Source organism: Sinocyclocheilus anshuiensis, unplaced genomic scaffold (assembly GCF_001515605.1).
Source record: "Sinocyclocheilus anshuiensis isolate Anshui unplaced genomic scaffold, SAMN03320099.WGS_v1.1 scaffold552, whole genome shotgun sequence".
In the NCBI taxonomy this organism is placed as follows: domain Eukaryota; kingdom Metazoa; phylum Chordata; class Actinopteri; order Cypriniformes; family Cyprinidae; genus Sinocyclocheilus; species Sinocyclocheilus anshuiensis.
In genome coordinates, this window is record NW_015554362.1 from 2,772,941 (window position 1) to 2,793,699 (window position 20,759).

General features: G+C 34.5%; 1 protein-coding gene across 1 annotated transcript in view; it reads right to left on the reverse strand.

Moving 5' to 3' along the window:
- LOC107671482 (protein FAM110B-like) overlaps window positions 1-756 on the reverse strand; it is a 17,848-nt gene extending 17,092 nt beyond the window's left edge. Inside the window, exon 1 of the mRNA XM_016464411.1 lies at window positions 653-756. The gene's annotated coding sequence lies outside the window, so the exon portion shown is untranslated. The remainder of the gene's footprint in view (window positions 1-652) is intronic.
- Between the last annotated feature and the right edge of the window lie 20,003 nt (window positions 757-20,759).

Sequence of the window (20,759 nt, forward strand, 5' to 3'; positions counted from 1 at the left end):
ATAATGATATTAAGTAAATTATCAACCAGACTAAATACGTTATTACAGACACTATCACCCATATGCAGAAAAAATTTAAATCAATCATTATAATGTAATATAAAATGTACCCATGTTCTATGCATATGCTAATTTATTAAAGCACCAAAACGTTTCGTTTACAAAACTAACATTACTGCATTCACGCAGTTTCAAAACAGTTTGGCCATTTCTCATTTAGCCTATAAAAATCCTCACCTTATTTATTTATTTACCACTCTTAACTGTTAAAAACACACGAATTTACATTTTGCACTTTGCCCCATATATTCAATATCCACATAAACCTAACTAAATGCTGCAGTGATATCAAATAGTTACAGAAAATAAAATAATAATTCTCCGATTCACACCTAAACTGAATTAAAATACGATTATACAATTTTAAAAATGAGATAATAAAATCTTTTATGGAGATCAATGACAGTTTCTACTGAATGAACAGTACTATAGTTTCAAACTCATGCATTTGTTTACACGCGACACGAAATTAGACAAAAAATGACGCGACTTCGGTTTAGACAGGATTCAGTGTGTAAATAAAGTCGCTTTAAACATGATGTGGTCGGATATTAGCCACTAGTCGTATGATAAGTGCTCGATTGGCTCTTACCGTGTGTCGTGATCCGTGTCCGCTTGTGAAAGCTGCTAATCTCCGTTTACTGTCTCGACTGCGGCTCGCTGGTTCTGAACTGAATGCCGGAGGAGCCTTTGTGGTTCGTGGATGAATCCGGGATCATCCCACTACGGTGGGCGGGCAGGTATGAGTGTAAACTGAGCCCCACCACAAACACGACAGCAGAGGGAGGTTGTTTGGGGAATTGACTTGAACTACAACAGATCAAATGCTCCAGACATCAGTGTTTAAACAGGCAGATTTATATCCATATGGGACCCAGACATAGACTTTTGTCCCCTGTAGAGGACAGTATATTTGAGTGAATTTCTCTGAGACCCTATGCTACAGTGTTAAGTCCTGTATGATGTCCTGTACAGAGCACATTCAGGGCTTTTTAGAGATATCAAATGTTTAGAGGTTTGATCATAAACACACTTTCTCCTTGGTTTTTAAATATGGCTGATATGCAGAACACCAGGATTTTTTAGTTGGGGGGGCTTAACAGTTCAGAGGGGGTGCTAAAAAACTAATTAGATTGAGAGAAAGTAACGAATGCCTAAGCTTCAGCTAAGCATGCAAATTCAGCCCCCTTGAGGTTTTTTATATACAACAGCTTCGAAAAAGGCATATTTAAAAAAAAATGTCTGTGTTATTAATTCTCATATACCACTGTTATTAGTAATATAACTTCTAATGCTAACCGCCAAATATGACACTTACAAATGAATACAATTTATGAACGCACATAGAAAAGAAAGTAGGGATTTTTTTATTTTGTTATATTTTTTTTCTTTTATTTATTCATTTTTTTAACATATCTATTTACTCATTTTTTGACCATCAAGTGTCAGTCACTCTCAGTGCCAACTGGCAGGAAAACACTGTAAATTCTAACAATTTTTTACAATAGATAAAGTGCTGACAATTCATAAAACTATTTCCACAAACTATTTTTTAAGAGTTGCTACTGTGACGACAGACTCCTCTCCATCCTGAACTTCAGTCAGACTGTCGACTTGTGTTATTGTTCTCATCTACAAAGTGTTTGAAATTCGCAGTCTTTTACTTGATATTAAATAGCTCCATGATAGCTGTTGATATTAAACTTAAAATGAACGCTAATGCGCACTTTACCTAATTGACCCCTCTCAAATATAGGCCACATATTAGGCACCCTTTTTTTTTTAGGTTTTTAATGTTTATTTTTCAGTGTTAATTAAAGTGACACTGGGAGTTAAAAAACAGAAATATCATTAGGAAATCCTTGGGGTGGGGGGGCTAAGCAAGTTTCTGACGGGGCTATAGCCCCATCAAGCCCCGCCCTAGCGCCGCCACTGATGCAGAATGATCAAATTTAGCACTCTTAGGGAAATACAGAGTTATGGCATGAAACTCTAGATGGCGCAGTCCGATAGGTCTAATTCAATCTAACATAATGACATCATTATCACATGGCTCAGCTGATTGGTTCTCTCCTGTATCGGTAGCCAATGAGCTCGCTGCTCAACATTCAAATATATGACTAGTGCTTGCCGGAGCAGTTGCAGCTTGCTTCAGAAACCCTCCACCTTCCCCAGCTCCACCTGTATAGATCTGCTACGAGGTGATTCATGTATGCTATATGGGGGTTATTTCATGTATGTTATATTTGCAGCAGCAATATTTCTTACATGCTCACAGCAGCATGTTGTGGATGTATTGGCAGTAGCAAGTCTCGGTACTTGCTCTGCAGCAGCAGCAGCGTAGCAGATCTATTCCGCCAAGACCAAATACATTAACATTGTCATGTACATTACCATGCCAATCCCTCCGAGAGTTTTCATGACAGAAATATGATAATGTTTTGTAATTATCATTTAAATCTAATTTTCAAATAGTTTGTCGTAAAAAAAAACAAAAAAACATCTCAGAAAAATTTTATGGGGTTTCAACAGGGTGAAATTTTCAGGGTGTAATTTTCATACATGTAGAGGACACCAGGACAAACGGCTGTTAATCAGACATTTTGGGGAAACACAACAAGAAATTATAGATCAATATTCCTATGAAATATGAGATATTATTATGAAAATGTTGCCAAGTTATTACTCCCATTATAACACTTCTTTTTCATTATGGTTTGCCCCATGCAAGAACACATTAATATGCAAAATAGATGCAATGTATGGATACACTGTATAGAATGGGAATACCAATTTATGGACATTTTACGCACGCATTGCATGAAATAAAATAGTAAATCAAATAATTCTGTTATATCTTACATAACATAGAATCATCTTTGTACAAAGTTTGGTTAAAAACAACCTGAAACCTAAATACTGATTGGTGAATGAAAAAAATAAAACATTGTTTTTGCCTGTGCATGACTTTTCATGTCTGTTTTTTATTTATTTATTTTTGAATAACTTAGTCATGGCGTCCTCTACAAAGGACATGAAATATGAATAAAATATATATATATATAAAAAAAAAAAAACTTCTACATTTGTTTCTTATGCTCCAACCAATGTAATGACATTAAAAAAAAAATTCACAAAACTTTTTTATGGTTCTCAGGAGGATATATCGGAGACATGGATTAGCATTGCATTATCTGAGAAAATATCAAGCCAGTGTATCAAGTTTTCATTTGAGACCAAGATAGTCAGACATTTTACTCCGGTGAATATTTCTCAGGATGGGTTTATTTTTAAAAGTCACTTCCAATAGAGACTTAAACCTTTAGTGGCTACAAAATGAAATGTTTCTGAACATTTCCAGAGTTATTGGCCTGAAAAAAAAAGATTCAGTTCATTGAATGCAAGCTGATCTTTTGTGTCAATATTCAGCATGATGTTGTCACTGTATGTTTTGGATCCTGCCTTCAAATAGCTTGTTAGGATTTTTAGCAAAATGTAAACAAAGTAAATAAAATTATGAACCTAGTTGGAGGACAGAATTCATAGAAATCTAGCCAGCTAACAGTGAACATTCTCAGAACTTTGCCTAATGTTCATCCAGTAATGTTAATGGAATGTTCGTTCAAAGTTATCTAGTCATTAATAATGTTCTCAAAATGTTAGCGCAAATGTATTATTTTTTTTTTGTTCATGGACCTTTTTTTCGTCTAACATGTTTCACAATGTTCAGAGAACATTCAAAAGTAACATTTCCATAATGTTTGCAAAATGATAAAACATAATGTTCCCTTAACGTTCGTATAACCAAGAAAAAAATTATTTAAAACATTTAAAAAACTGGACTTTTGAACAATCAGAAATAACGTTTTCATAACGTAATGGAAACATTAACGGAATGTTTTTAGAACATGTTTCTGTTAGTGGGGTATCCTTTTGAAGGAAATATAGCACACATTTCACATTTCGCAGTTTGATAGGGTTGAATTGATAAAACAAAAGATCTAGAGTTGAAAATGACAAGAAAATGTATTGCACTACTTTGTGTTTGTGGTGTTTTGTTGATTTTTAGTGTATGTATAAAGTCATTTTCTCTCAAGTTTACACAGATATTCTAGAACTTGATAGGAGCAGACTTCATATATCAACTAAAAATCACCCAAAACACCATTTTGATTAAAAGTAATTGAGTAAAACTAATATCTAAAAGTGAATGTAGGTCTGAGAAAAATCTAATGCAATGACATTGAGACATTTGAACTGTCCAAATACTTTTCAGCATCACTGTCAGTATCTACAGTATATGTATATATTGAATATTAATGCATTTTCAAATCTTCTTAAATCTTAAAATTGCATGGTTTTTGGCTTTTGTGGTTTGGTCAGCTTGCAGTCATTTGAAAATATAATAGGAGAATCAATGAAATTACACTTAGAAGTGTGCATCTAATCATCTAAATATAGACTACTATTTTTTGTTTTGCACAAATTTCACTCCTTAGCATTCAAACTGCAAGTCTGTATGGTGAATAGATAACTGCGAATAAATAGATAACCATGATTAGCTATAAACAAGGGCTCCTCTTCCAGAAAACATTACTCAGAAAGCCTCACGAGCTCAGTACTGATTGACCGCCTACGTCTGAGTAGGTAATGCAGTAATGAAGAGAACATTAAGATTAGATTAGTGGTCAATGTTTGGTGAACCTTGGCTCCATAATGTTGTTGTGTTGACGGTACAATGAGCGCCCTGCGGGGGATCGTCAGGAAATCAGGTGTTTGGTCTGGAGACACGTCAGCAGAGAGACTCTGAAAACAGTGCATGAGATGCATTTACTAATTTCTAGTTCCATTATTCATTTCTAATCGAGCATTCACTCCATTACAGGGTTATGATAGTTTAAAATTGAAACCATAAAAAACATTTTTGTTACTTTTGTTATAAAATATAAAAAAACATGAACATTGCCAAAGCAACATTTCTCATTTTCCTCTAGTTTAAAGGAATAGGTCACCCCAAAAAAAAAAATTTAACCGGGCCATCCAAGATGTAGATATGGGGAATTGTAGCATTGCATCACTTGCTCACCAATAGATCCTCTGCAGTGAATGGGTGCCGTCAGAATGAGAGTCCAAACAGCTGATACACATCAAATAAAACATCACAATAATCCACAAGTAATCCACATCACTCCAGTCCATCAGTTAACATCTTGAGAAGACAAAAGCTGCATGTTTCTAAGAAACAAATCCATCAAAACGTTTTTCATTGGGGAAAGCTATGTTATGTAGGCCTATAGAGGTTAGAAGCAACGGTTTGAAGTTAAAGCATCTGATGGATTTGTTTATTACAAACACGCAGCTTTTTGCTTCACAAGATGTTAACTGATGGACTGGAGTGGTGTGGATTACTTGTGGATTATTGTGATGTTTTATTTGATGTTTATCAGCTGTTTGGACTCTCATTCTGACGGCACCCATTCACTGCAGAGGATCCATTGCTGAGCAAGTGATGCAATGCTACATTTCTTCAGATCTGATGAGGAAACAAACTCATCTATATTTTGGATGGCCTGCGATTAATTACATTTCAGCAAATTGTCATTTTGGGGTAAACTATTCCTTTTCGTAAATGCACAAAAATGACTAAAACTAAAATAAAAAGTAATACAACTACATAGACATATAAAAAAAAAAACGAATGAAAATTACAAGAACACACAACAAAATGACTAAAACTTTAACTAAAATTAAAATGAAGCAGAAAATACAAAAATAAAAACTATTTCAACATATTAAAATACTCTAATAGTATCTCAATGATAACAGTACAGTAGATTGTAGTGATGGTCGAAGTGCATATGCCATTTGTACAACACCTCTCGTTGTTCAGAGGTCCGGTTTCTCTGCAGTGCATCTGTAAGGAGAAACCCAACACCATTTAACTCTGGTCCTGATACCACTGACCCTTGGCCTAAACCCGGGGGACCCTGGAAACCAGACTTCCTGTAGGCCACCGTGTGTGTGGGGTGCCAAGCGCCTGACCTGTTTGACGCCATCGCTGGCTTTGCCTCCCCAAGGGATTGAATAATCTATTTAACGTCAGTCATACACAGCAGGTGACGGAATCCTCACGCAATTTGCGGTGCCAGACAGCTGTTTGGTCTCTTATTATCGAGTAGCGTTAATCTCTTAGACTCTGTCGTGATCACGTAGTCCTTTCAGAATAATGTTTGACATGGACTGAGGGGCCCGATGTCTGTGTGTCCATGATCAGCTGATAAAATGGTGACTGGATTCTGTTTTCTTGTTATTTCCCAATAGGCAATTTGTGATAAGATTAGTCGTTGACCAATATGAGATTTTCAATGGCTGATAGTGAAACTGATATCTAGAGAACAAGGTGCCAATTAGGCAATTATAATGCAGTTTATACAGTGAGGTCCAAATGTCTGAGAGTGTTATTGAAATGCTTCTATTTTTTTCTTATTTAAAGCACTTTTTTGTTGCAAATGACTGTATGTTATCAGCATTATAATTCGAGTGACATATGAACATGAATTTGAGAATTTCTTCATCGTTTGCGTCTGTTTTGCTTTAATGGAACAAAACTAAATGAACAAAACCTGTTGATCCAAAGAGTATCTTGAGCTGCAATGGAAGAAACATGGTAGTGATGTGATAATACGTACCAGCAGCTGCATAGCAACACTCTAGCAACCATCCATAAACAACCTAGCTACCACATAGCAACACCCTAGCAACCACCCAGAACAGCTTAGTAACCATCCAGAATGCCGTAGCAACTGCATAGTAACACCTTACCAACCTCCTAGCAACCACTCAGAATACCCTAGTAACTTCATAGCAACACTCGACCAATCGTCAAAGAAGAACCTAGCAACCACATAGCAACACCCTAACAACCACCCAGAATAGCATAGCAATACTCTAGAAACCACACAGAATACTCTAGCAACCCTCAGAACACATTAGCAACTGCATAGCAACACCTTAGCAACCACATTGAATGCCCTAGCAACTGCATAGCAACACCTTAGCAACTACCCAGAATACATAATAACTGCTTCGCAAAGCCCTAGCAACCTGTCTGTCCATCCATCTGATTGACTGTATGGCCTTAAAAACCTTCAAACTTCAAGTTTTAAAACTACTTCAAACTATCTGGTCAGGCTTTGTCAAGCCAACATCAAAGTTTTTCTTGACAAACATTTTTTTTTAAATGTAGTTTGCAGGTGTAAATGTTATAAAATCCCATATTTCCAGTGAGGTCACATTTCGAACCCCACTCTATATAATGCATTTTAATGAAGATAATTTTCCTGATTTTAAAACTTATTTTTTAAATATATTTATTTAAAGAATGTCTATAATCTTTTACAAGGTTGTTGGTAGATAATAATCTCAAAATGGCCAAATATTGTCTGATTAAACTGCCTGACCAATATATCAGTCTGTCACTCGATAAGGCAAGAAAATTATATTAAATAATGTACACTTCTCTGTATTATTGCTGTGAACGTGCACATATGCTCACTATCAAGATTAATGACACACCTTCAGGGCAGGAAGTCACAGTAATCCCAACTTCCTGTCTGAACGCTGGGGCCGCTTGCATCTTTGCGTTTGAGGCCCTGTGTGTTTGAAGCATAAGGTGACTATTAGAGGATCAAGTGTGTAATCACATAGACCGATTGATGGTGTCCGGTTGGGGTTCATTTACTTTTGCTAAACAGCCTTTTAATCAGTGAAACAGACTGTTACCTGAGGATATACCCACTGCTCTGAATCTGTGTGCACAACATCTGTGACTTCACACTTTTGGTCTGGAAATGTGACAGTTTACCTGAAAGATTAATGAGTTTTTGCTTTCTAACAGCCAAGTTCTCCAACAGAAAGGAGAAAAAATATGCTTGCTTTCTCAGATTCAGCATGTGAAAGATGGTGAAATCTCAAAAAAAGCAGGTCACATTTCACTCCAAAAATAAAAAAAAATAAAATAAAAATCAAAGTGATTTACTTAAAAGTAAATAACATTTTAATTAAAGTTGCAGAAGAAATGAAAAATAGCACTAAAAAGTAAGAAATAAAAATATATTTAAAGTGTGTACTATTTATTTTCTTTTTTAGCCTATTTTATATTTAATTCACATTTTACATTACAACTTTTATTTGTTTTACATTTTTTAATTTCCTAAAACTTTAAAGGGTTTAAAGGGGGGAAAAATCCCCTCATATCTTCTTTGTGGTCTTATTTCGAACTGCACTATACATAATACAATTCAATAATGCGAAATTTGCTAAACTGAAAACTTATTTTACAATATAGTCTCGAAAGCAGGTCACATTTCACTCCAAAATAAAATAAATGAAAAAAGAAAAACACAAGATATTAAAAATAACAATAAAAAGTAAGAAACTTATTTTTAATACATTTAAAAGTTATTAAGATATTAAAAGTTATTAAGTCCTAAAAGATGCTTATTTACAGGTTTAAATGTTACAAAATCCCATATTTTCTAATGTGGTCTCATTTTGAACTCTAGCATGCAAAATACAATTTAATAATGAGAAATTTGCTGAATTGGCTTATTTTACAATATTCTCAAAAAAGAAAAAGAAAAGAGATTACATTGCATAAAGAAAATGAAGCATTGTGCATGTTTGCATTTTCATTTACATTAAACACATTTTCTCCACTTTTTCTTCTTTCTTTGTTTCAATTTTTGAACATGATTTTAAATCTTGAGATTTACCCAGATCGTTGTTGTTGTTGTTGTTGTTGTTGTTGTTTTTACTGGTTGGTTTCAGCAGCTTTGAGTATCTCTGTTTGTGCATGCATGCATTGTGTCAAATGTGGTTTTATGTAGATCCTGAAGCCCTGGACTCTTTTACCTTTCCCTTTGCCCTGACCTTTGACCCCCACACTCCCTGCCTACCCCATCATGACTCTTTTGTTTAGAGTCTACATCTGGTCTGGAGCTCTGTGCCCTTTATGTTGTTTTGTTTAGGGCTCGTAATCTCTGAGTTGAGACGCACAACCACAGAAGTCAATCCTTCTTCATGTCTGTGTGTTGAATTGTTGACTTCAGCGGCCTGTGCTGTTTGGTCTGGACTTTTGGGGTCTTGATTGATGCTGATTTGAGTGATAGAGAGGACTTTAATCTGTCAGTTTGGGATCAGTAAGATTCTTATTCTCATTACGGCTGCATTTATTTGATCAAAAATACAGTAATATTGTGAAATATTATTACAATTTTAAATAACCATTTTCTTTGTGGATATATTGTAAAATGTAATTGATTGTGATCAAAGCTGAATTTTCAGCATCATTACTCCAGTCTTCAGTTTCACATGATCCTCAATTTCTGTGTAATTACAAACATACTGGCTGAGAATATATAGTATATATACCCTACTTTTTAATTTTGATTTATTATTGCTGTTCTCTCCTCTCCTTATGTGCCACATATGACTGAGTGGTTTCTAAAAGAGTTGCTGCATCTTTGCCAAAGTCTACATCTATAAAGTTTGATAAAGCAAGCAGGCTTGGCAAGACATCAGACAGACATCAAAAGAGCCTTTATCAGAGATTTAGTTTTCTTTCTCTGTTTTTATGAGAATAGCCTAGTATATTGCTTTCACAGGAGCACAGTCTCAAACAGTTGCCTGTGGATGATGAGCAAACGGATTTTATCTGTCACGAATTCGGTCCATGGACTTCCGTTTATTCACTCATTGCACACAGCTGTTTCGAATCACCTCACTCACTATATAACACCCACTCTAACCACCTTTCTCTGCTGAGTATTGTTTAGCCCGTACCCCATTCCGAATCTCTGTGTTTTCCTTGTTTTGCCTTGCCTTGCCTGTTTCCGCGGTTTCTGATCTTTGCCTGTTTTCCTGGATTTTTCCCTCTCGTCTCGCCCCTGTGATTCTGTCTGCCGATCGGTGACCTACGCTAGCCCTGGGACTATTCTTGTGTTTTGCCCGCCATATACATGTTTGCCATTGTTTGACCCTGCCTGTTTACCACGTCTCTTTAATAAAGCTTGCAGATGGATCCACACGTCTCACGTCTCGTCAGCCCCGTTACAGAATACTCAGCCCAACAAGGATCCAGCAGCTTTTCTGAGGAACATTGGCCAGGTATGGACACAGCAAGGATTTTGTTAGCCCTTAAACAGGGTCCACGATCATTGGAGAACCATATCCGAGAGTTTTTAGCCATCGCTCACTATTCTGATTTGCCAGACTGTTTATTGATAGAGTTTTTCTGCGATGGCATAAATCAACCGCTTAAGTCTAAACTTAGACGCGAGGGCCCACGTTCATCACTCGCTCAGTTTATGGATTATGCTTTGTTAGCTGTCGGGTCTTTGTTTACTGTGGGTGTCGCGGAGGAAGAATGCGACACAGTGTCTGTGACTGAAATGGCGGCTGTACCAGAGCACGCTCACAAAATGGCGGCGACAGTGGAGCCTGATCGCAAAATGGCGATGGGGTTCATTTACTTTTGCTAAACAGCCTTTTAATCAGTGAAACAGACTGTTACCTGAGGATATACCCACTGCTCTGAATCTGTGTGCACAACATCTGTGACTTCACACTTTTGGTCTGGAAATGTGACAGTTTACCTGAAAGATTAATGAGTTTTTGCTTTCTAACAGCCAAGTTCTCCAACAGAAAGGAGAAAAAATATGCTTGCTTTCTCAGATTCAGCATGTGAAAGATGGTGAAATCTCAAAAAAAGCAGGTCACATTTCACTCCAAAAATAAAAAAAAATAAAATAAAAATCAAAGTGATTTACTTAAAAGTAAATAACATTTTAATTAAAGTTGCAGAAGAAATGAAAAATAGCACTAAAAAGTAAGAAATAAAAATATATTTAAAGTGTGTACTATTTATTTTCTTTTTTAGCCTATTTTATATTTAATTCACATTTTACATTACAACTTTTATTTGTTTTACATTTTTTAATTTCCTAAAACTTTAAAGGGTTTAAAGGGGGGAAAAATCCCCTCATATCTTCTTTGTGGTCTTATTTCGAACTGCACTATACATAATACAATTCAATAATGCGAAATTTGCTAAACTGAAAACTTATTTTACAATATAGTCTCGAAAGCAGGTCACATTTCACTCCAAAATAAAATAAATGAAAAAAGAAAAACACAAGATATTAAAAATAACAATAAAAAGTAAGAAACTTATTTTTAATACATTTAAAAGTTATTAAGATATTAAAAGTTATTAAGTCCTAAAAGATGCTTATTTACAGGTTTAAATGTTACAAAATCCCATATTTTCTAATGTGGTCTCATTTTGAACTCTAGCATGCAAAATACAATTTAATAATGAGAAATTTGCTGAATTGGCTTATTTTACAATATTCTCAAAAAAGAAAAAGAAAAGAGATTACATTGCATAAAGAAAATGAAGCATTGTGCATGTTTGCATTTTCATTTACATTAAACACATTTTCTCCACTTTTTCTTCTTTCTTTGTTTCAATTTTTGAACATGATTTTAAATCTTGAGATTTACCCAGATCGTTGTTGTTGTTGTTGTTGTTGTTGTTGTTTTTACTGGTTGGTTTCAGCAGCTTTGAGTATCTCTGTTTGTGCATGCATGCATTGTGTCAAATGTGGTTTTATGTAGATCCTGAAGCCCTGGACTCTTTTACCTTTCCCTTTGCCCTGACCTTTGACCCCCACACTCCCTGCCTACCCCATCATGACTCTTTTGTTTAGAGTCTACATCTGGTCTGGAGCTCTGTGCCCTTTATGTTGTTTTGTTTAGGGCTCGTAATCTCTGAGTTGAGACGCACAACCACAGAAGTCAATCCTTCTTCATGTCTGTGTGTTGAATTGTTGACTTCAGCGGCCTGTGCTGTTTGGTCTGGACTTTTGGGGTCTTGATTGATGCTGATTTGAGTGATAGAGAGGACTTTAATCTGTCAGTTTGGGATCAGTAAGATTCTTATTCTCATTACGGCTGCATTTATTTGATCAAAAATACAGTAATATTGTGAAATATTATTACAATTTTAAATAACCATTTTCTTTGTGGATATATTGTAAAATGTAATTGATTGTGATCAAAGCTGAATTTTCAGCATCATTACTCCAGTCTTCAGTTTCACATGATCCTCAATTTCTGTGTAATTACAAACATACTGGCTGAGAATATATAGTATATATACCCTACTTTTTAATTTTGATTTATTATTGCTGTTCTCTCCTCTCCTTATGTGCCACATATGACTGAGTGGTTTCTAAAAGAGTTGCTGCATCTTTGCCAAAGTCTACATCTATAAAGTTTGATAAAGCAAGCAGGCTTGGCAAGACATCAGACAGACATCAAAAGAGCCTTTATCAGAGATTTAGTTTTCTTTCTCTGTTTTTATGAGAATAGCCTAGTATATTGCTTTCACAGGAGCACAGTCTCAAACAGTTGCCTGTGGATGATGAGCAAACGGATTTTATCTGTCACGAATTCGGTCCATGGACTTCCGTTTATTCACTCATTGCACACAGCTGTTTCGAATCACCTCACTCACTATATAACACCCACTCTAACCACCTTTCTCTGCTGAGTATTGTTTAGCCCGTACCCCATTCCGAGTCTCTGTGTTTTCCTTGTTTTGCCTTGCCTTGCCTGTTTCCGCGGTTTCTGATCTTTGCCTGTTTTCCTGGATTTTTCCCTCTCGTCTCGCCCCTGTGATTCTGTCTGCCGATCGGTGACCTACGCTAGCCCTGGGACTATTCTTGTGTTTTGCCCGCCATATACCTGTTTGCCATTGTTTGACCCTGCCTGTTTACCACGTCTCTTTAATAAAGCTTGCAGATGGATCCACACGTCTCACGTCTCGTCAGCCCCGTTACATTATCTTTCTATTTGTAGAAGTCTATGAATCTTCACTTTATATAAAGTTAAAGTTAGACTCTATGCGCATTGATATCCATAAATGTGGTTTCATGGTGTTAATAATGGCCATCAAGAGGACTCTTTTACCCATTATGCAGCATTCATTAGCACTTACAAAACTGCGTGTTTGTAAGAAGCAAATCCATCATGAAGATATTTTTTACTAAAATACGAGTCCATAATCCTTCCTCCAGTGAAAAAGTCCATCTCCTGTTGTCTCTCACATCAAAATCCAGCCACATATTTGTTTAGAGCTGTTTTGGACTGTTTGATCTGTGCAGATTTCTCTCCTGATTCAGACCAGACCACTTTTTCACTGGAGGAAGCATTATTACAGATAGAGGACTCATATTTTAGCAACCAATTGAAGTTAAAAATGTCTTATTTATGGATTTGTCTCTTAAAAACATGCAGCTTTTGTCTTCTCGAGATGTTAACTGATGGACTGGAGTGCTGTGGATTACTTGTGGATTATTGTGATGTTTTTATCAGCTCTCATTCTGACGGCACCCATTCACTGCAGAGCATCCATTGGTGAGCAAGTGATGAATGCTAGATTTCTCCAAATCTGATGAAGAAATAAACTCATCTACATCTTGGATGAACTGAGGTTAAGTACATTTTTAGCAAATGTTCATTTTGGGTGAACTATTCTTTATTCAAGTTTTACATGCATTTATTTAAATGATGCAGTTGCCATTAGTTTCAGCATAAAATGAATTGTTTTAGTGAATTCCCCCCGATATGTTTAGACTTTGGTGGTCTGTTTAACATGTCCCATTGTCTTGTCTTTCTCCGTTGGCCTCTTATGGTCTTTGTGCCGGTCAGGAAACACATCCTCGGCTTCCTTTCTTCCATTCAGCCTGATGTTTAGATGTCGCTGTGTTCAGGTGAAACCCCTCGGAGAACCTTCACCACCTGTCGCCTTTCCCAAACATGCTGCTAAGTGGACCGGGCTTGTAAAGACAAGAGATCAGGAGATTGCAACATGTTCTTGTGAATTTGGGTCCAGTTTCACCTTTTTTTTCTCACTGGTGCATGACAAGCTCCCACCTTCATCACCGTTTGGTTCTGAAGGACAGGAGCATGGACACAAAACACAGGAATACTGAGTGTTATTTTAGGGTTGCATTGATGTCCATGTCTCGTATGCTCTTATGCATGGTTTATTGTAATGTTTTTAATACTGTGAATTGTTGAAAATTAATTTAAGGAAATTATGATTGTTTTTTCCTCCCATATATCTGAGTGAAAGCTCCTCGAGCGATACAAAAATTTAAAACAAGACTTGCTTTTGGGAATTGATTGATTGGATCATTGTCATTTGCTTATGCAGTAGGAAATGATTTTAGAGTGACCAGAATCTTTTTTTTTTTTGTCTTTAAATTCTACATTTTAATAGTTAGTCTGTCTAGATTTTTTTTCTTTACCATCAAGGTTTTCACCATTTTTAATCACATTTTTGCTATCACTAGTTCTTTTTAAATGGTCCTGTGGTGTTAATAAATAATTTAAAATTCATTCATTTGCCGCACCACAGGACCATTTAAAATGACCTAGTTTTATTTTTAGCTATATTTTATTTTATTAAAACAAATATTAATACATGTAATTATTTTTTAATTAAAAATATATTAAAATATAAATTATTGTTTGCTTTTGGGCACATTAATTCTTTTTATAAATCATTTATAATAAACACTGCAAAATTCCACTCAAAATGAAGAACTGTGAAGCCAGATGCTTGTTTTTTCCAGCCTGCCAAAATGTTTCCTGTTTACTTAATCAGATCTGCCTTGACTGAATATAAACAAAGGGAAAAAAGAAACTTGCATTTCAAGGCTTTGTCAAGTGTCTGTAACCTTTAACCGTTCTTTTATTCTTTCTCAAACAAAATTGATAGAATATTGTGTCATTTCAAAAGGGTCTATCTATCTATCTATCTATCTATCTATGTGAATGACGGGTGTTCAGATTGTGTGCACGCAAATTCATGATCTGTTCGTCACGCTCGCGTCAAAGTGTCGCAACTCTCGTAATTCTTTTGTTTTGTTTCTCAGTGGACGCATTTATTCCATTCTAAGATCTTTTGAGTCTTAATTATGATCATATTGAACATCTTTTTTATTTTCCCCTCTGATTCAAACCACGTCGTATTACAGGGGTCAGAAAGCCGCTGCTGCCTTTGAAGTGCAGTGGCTCCTGTCAGAGGCTGTCATGCTCTCGATCAGGAGGTTTCGGGGTGAAGTGCTGGTCTGAAGCGGCCCGTTGCTCTGGCACCGTTCTTACGTAACCTCAGGGGTTGCTGCGACAGCCTGGTTAGGCTTAGCGACCGCTGTTAGCACGCGAGGAGGGGTGGATTCTGACGCCGCAGCCCACCACACTGCTGCCCTTTATGTGATCGTTACGAGGCCTGTTGGTCAATGTCTGTGTTGGACAGTTGACATAATGGGATTCTTTGATGGACCTTTAGGGCCGTTTTAAGCCAGCAGGTCACAGGGATTGACCTGCCTGTGGGGGTAATGCTGCGTGACGGCCTGTCCTTTAACTCTACTCGCCTGATTCACGCTGAAGGGAATCATAATCACATATGTGACCCTGGAGCACAAACCAGTCTTAAGTCGCTGGGATATATTTGTAGCAATAACCAAAAATACATTGTATGGGTCAAAATTATAGATTTTTTTGTTGAATGTACCATGAAGATATTTTGTAAATTTCCTACCATAAATATATCAAAACTTAATTTTTGATTAGTAATATTCATTGCTAAGAACTTAATTTGGACAAATTTAAAGGAGATTTTCTCAATATTTTGATTTTGTTGCACCCTCAGATTCCAGATTTTCAAATATTGTCCTCTCCTAACAAACCATACATCAATGAAAAGCTTATATATTCAGCTTTCAGATTATGTATAAATCTCAATTTAGAAAATTTGACCCTTATGACTGGTTTTGTGCTCCAGGGTCACATATGAGTTTGACACTGAGTTGACCCTTACAGATTTTTTTCTTTTTACTTAAATTATATTAACGTATCTGTATATCCTGTCACTGATCACCATTTCTTAAAATGTTCACCATTTGTAATCTTTTTCTTTCTTTTTTTTATTTTTTTTATCTTTACACCTTCACTATGTTATTTTAAATATGGTATGACAGATTAATTACATTTAAATTATTTTATTTTATTTAAATGATTAGTAAATGTAATAATTATTTAAATTAACTTTAGATTTGAAATATAATTATCAAATATTTTTTACATTTAATTATTAAAAATTGTTGTATCAACATTAAGATTTGACTTTAAAAATTATTGTAATCTATATGATAAAGTGCTTATAGTCACTATTTATTTTAGGGTTTTCACCATTTTTAATCACAATTTGGACTTCACTAATTCATGGTCCTCTGGTGTGACAAATTACGTGTAAAAAATTGTTTTATTTTATTTATTTATACATGAAATTATAATTTAAATGAATTTAAAATGTAAAATATAATGTATTATTTTTATATTTAAATAATTATTACAATTGTATAAAATTATAAATATGATCTCTTAATTAATGTTGTCAAGCTAATAATTATAAAAGAAATGGCAGTTTAGTTTTTCACCATTTTTAATCACTTCACTTGTTCATTTGAAATGGTCCTGTTGTGTGACAAATAAATAAAATGTAAATCATTTTATTTTATTTAAATTACAATGAATGTAATTATCATTTAAATAAGTTAAGCATTTATTTAAATATATTATTTGTATTTAAATTCAAAATATATTTATTTAAAAGATAATATATTACAAATAAAATTCTCTAAAATCATAAATACAATCTTCTAATTAATATGGCCATGCTAATAATTATAAAAGAAATGGCAGGTTAGGTTTTCTCACCATTTTTAATTACCTTTTTGCCTTCACTAGTTAATTTTAAATGATCCTGTGGTGACACATTTGTTCCAATTATTTATTATATTATATTAAATGTTTTACTATATTATATTTTATTTGAATTACTATTAAATTAATTTAATAGTAATTTATTAATTTAATTATCGTTTAAATTTGACATTTAAAAATACAATAAAAAATATATATATAATCTCTCAGTTAATGTGGTCATGCTAATAATTAAAAGTGCTGATCAAAATGCTGTTCAAAATAGTTTCTGCAGGACATGTCAACTTCCCAAATGCCTTTTTTTTTTTTTTTTCATTTTTTGTCATTATGTATAGTATTGTTTTTGGGGGCACAAAATGTCAATATGTATTGTGTAAGATCTGTCAGGAAAACACAGGAGAACTGTGGGAAGGAGAACAGAATGACACGACAGAGGGTCACATAACAATAAGCATGAATGCAAACTCCATAATACTAGACAAAGCCACTTAAACGTCTCATATTTGAAACTTTGAGTCACTGTGTGATTGGTGATTGGTGAAATCTTCTTGTCCAATCACAATCTGCTGTCCTGCATTTGTCCTGCTGACCCTGAAAGAACAGGACAGCGTAGGGTTGAATAAATAGATGGCGTCCGGGTCTGAAACCAACCCACAGCACACATCCTGTCCTTTATGAGCTCACTTCCTGTTTGGCCCGAGTAAGATTAGAATTTACTGGTATCGCACTTTTATTCAGTTCCCTGAATCTGTCATCACAGAGAACGATAACACTGATTCATCTATTGAAAGCAGTCTCTGTGAATTAACCCCAAAAATGTCCTCGGTTTAGGCTTGGCGTTTGTGATAAATGTCATTTATAATGAATGCCATTATAATCTATGTTCGTATTATGCTAAGTATTTACATGTTTGTATTTACAAGTTTTGGCCTTCACTAGTTCATTTTAAATGATTGTGTGGTGTGACAAATTAATTACATTTTAAATCGATTTGATTTAAATTAATTTCATTTTAATTTAATGAATTCATTAATAAATGCAATAATTATTTCAATTAATTTAAAATATAATTTTAAAATATATTAAATTATTATTAAAGTTCTATAAAAATGAAAAGTGTTCGTGAATAAAGTGAATAAATTAATAATAAATGTAATTATTATTTAAATTTATTTTAAATGTAAAACATAAAGACATTAAATTATTATTAAAATCTATTAGTAATAATTAATATATAATTTTTAAAAATACAAATACAAATTAAAATAATATTTACATTTGTTTAAATAAAATGATTAAATATATTAAATAAAACAATTCTAAAAGTAAAAATGAATCATTTAATAATTAAATCTATCTAAGAATTGCTTTTCAGATTAGTTTTTGATGGACATGTCAACTCTCTGTTTAAAATATAAAAGACAATCTAGTCTTTCTTGATTGCTTAGTTGTAATTTGCCTTTTCGTTTGTGTATCTAAACATATCTCATACACATTGTTTAAAGTCATACAGGTTTAAAAAGACATGAGGGTGAGTAAATCATTCTGTTTTGAATGAACAATGGCATGATTAACCGGCTGTGAGTTTTCACATTCTTGTAACACAAAACTCCAGAATAGCTCCGTAAAAACTGCTTCTCTGAGCAGACTGGGCTTCTCGCTCACACATGGAGTTTGTTAGAGGTTCACAGCTGCATCAGCACAAGCACAATAACACGGAGGAACAATGAGCGAGGGATGAAGGGAAGATGAGGTGGAGGGAAAAGGAAATGCAGGGGTTTGTTTGTGTTGGACTGTCCCTTCCTCTGCTCTCTGTTCAGTCCCTGAGGGCTTTCCCTCTGATGAGAGTGTGTGTACGGGCCGGCGTGAGGACGGAGTCCCAGCGTTAGAGACGGAGCTGAAGGCTGCTGAGTGAGGACTTTTAGCTCTTATTCGGTTTTATGGGTCTGGAGCCTTGACTCCCACTGAGGCTCAGACTCCACTGCAGCCTCTGATCTGGTGTTGTCAGCTCCGGACCTCGTCTGTCAAACTCCGAAAAGGACAAGAAGCACCATGAATGGCCATAATATAGTCCACATGACTTAAGTTTTCTGAAGGTGGCTTTGTGTGGCATCAGATCAAACTCACGTTTCACTGAAAACTCACAGCTCTGAAATAAAATATACCAGGTTGGATGTCATCATATGTCACTTTTCAGATGTCTGGTGACCAATGTTCATTTTCACTTTTCACTATATATATATATATATATACTGTATATATGTGTGTGTGTGTGTGTGTGTGCATATAAATATATGTGTATATAATGGATATAGTTATGTGAATTAAGTGATATATAGATAAATATAAAAAGTATATATATAAAAATAGTAAAAAAAAAATAATAATCAAAAGAATTACGAGAGTTGCGCAGCGTGACGAACAGATCATGAGATCCTCACTGAATCTAAAGTAAATAGATACATAAAATATATAATACTATATATAATAATAATAATAATAATATATAAAATAAATAAAATGTCCAATGTTGAACTAAAAGCATATATTAATACTAAAATAATTACGAATGAATATATATAAAATATCAAATAGATTTAAAATAAATATAATGTATAAAATAAATAAAATGTTGAACAAAAAGTATATATTAATACTAAAATAATTAAGAATAATAAAAATAAATATATGAATGTAATATTTATTTAAAGAAAGTGATATAAAATAAATGTAATAAATGTATTAAGAAAAAAAACCTACAGGAAGACAATAATTAATGATGTATTTTAGCTTGTTTCTTATTCAAAGCTATTGTTTGACTAAAGAAATAGATTCGAGAACCAAAACTAGCACACAAAAGCCTGACATTATTTAGTTTGAATGGAGACTGTACATTAAATGGTTCTGGATGAATTACTAGCAGACATTTAAGGTGTAACCGCTGAGTCAATAGTTGTGATACAGTCGAATAGAGCTTTAAAATGAACACGTTTAGCAGCTCAGATCACTTGGTCTTGGCAGAATTTGATGAGAAATGTTTGAGTTCATGTTGAGATCTCTGATTTTTGGGATCTTGCCAAACCTGAGCAGTTTGACGCCTTAAAATTTGTGTGGAAACTTTAGAGGAGACACTTAAGCTTGGATTTTCTGTCCATTTCATTGCATTGCTGTCTAGGAGAAACAACTGGTATGTGGAAGCACTGTGATGTTTCTTTCCTATCGGTTGGTCTCTTGGATAAATTCATCTTCTCTGGATTTTAAAAAGCAAGCTAAAATAGATATCAGACTGAAGTTGTGTGTCCCCGGCATTAATAAACGAGACACACAACTGTTCAGATGCATCACTCCTCCAGCGCTGGTAAATATAGTGCTGTGGCTCTCGTGGAAATGTGACCTAGAAAAGGAATCTTTGAATAAATTATTTTGGGAAGTATTTATATCCCGGCACTGACGACCCATGAGTTCTCAATGCAATCAGCTGCCCTGCGAGTCTTTCAAAGCACCTTAAATCAGTACACGAAGAAAAAAGAGGGACGTGTAAAGGGCGATCGTTTGGAGTAATTCATGTTGCAGTGGGCAAAGGTTGACGAGTTCACATTAATGAGGTGTTGACTCAATCAGCATCAGCCTGAACGCTGTGAACGGCACATTCATTATTCTAGGACTGCTCAGTTATGGCAAAAATCATTATAATTTAACATGATTGCTTACTGTTGGAAACATCATGCAATGATTTCTTTGAACTTACAAATATATAATAAAAATGAAATTTTATATATATATATATATATATATATATATATACATATACAGGATAAGAAAAAATAATAACTGTACTGAGC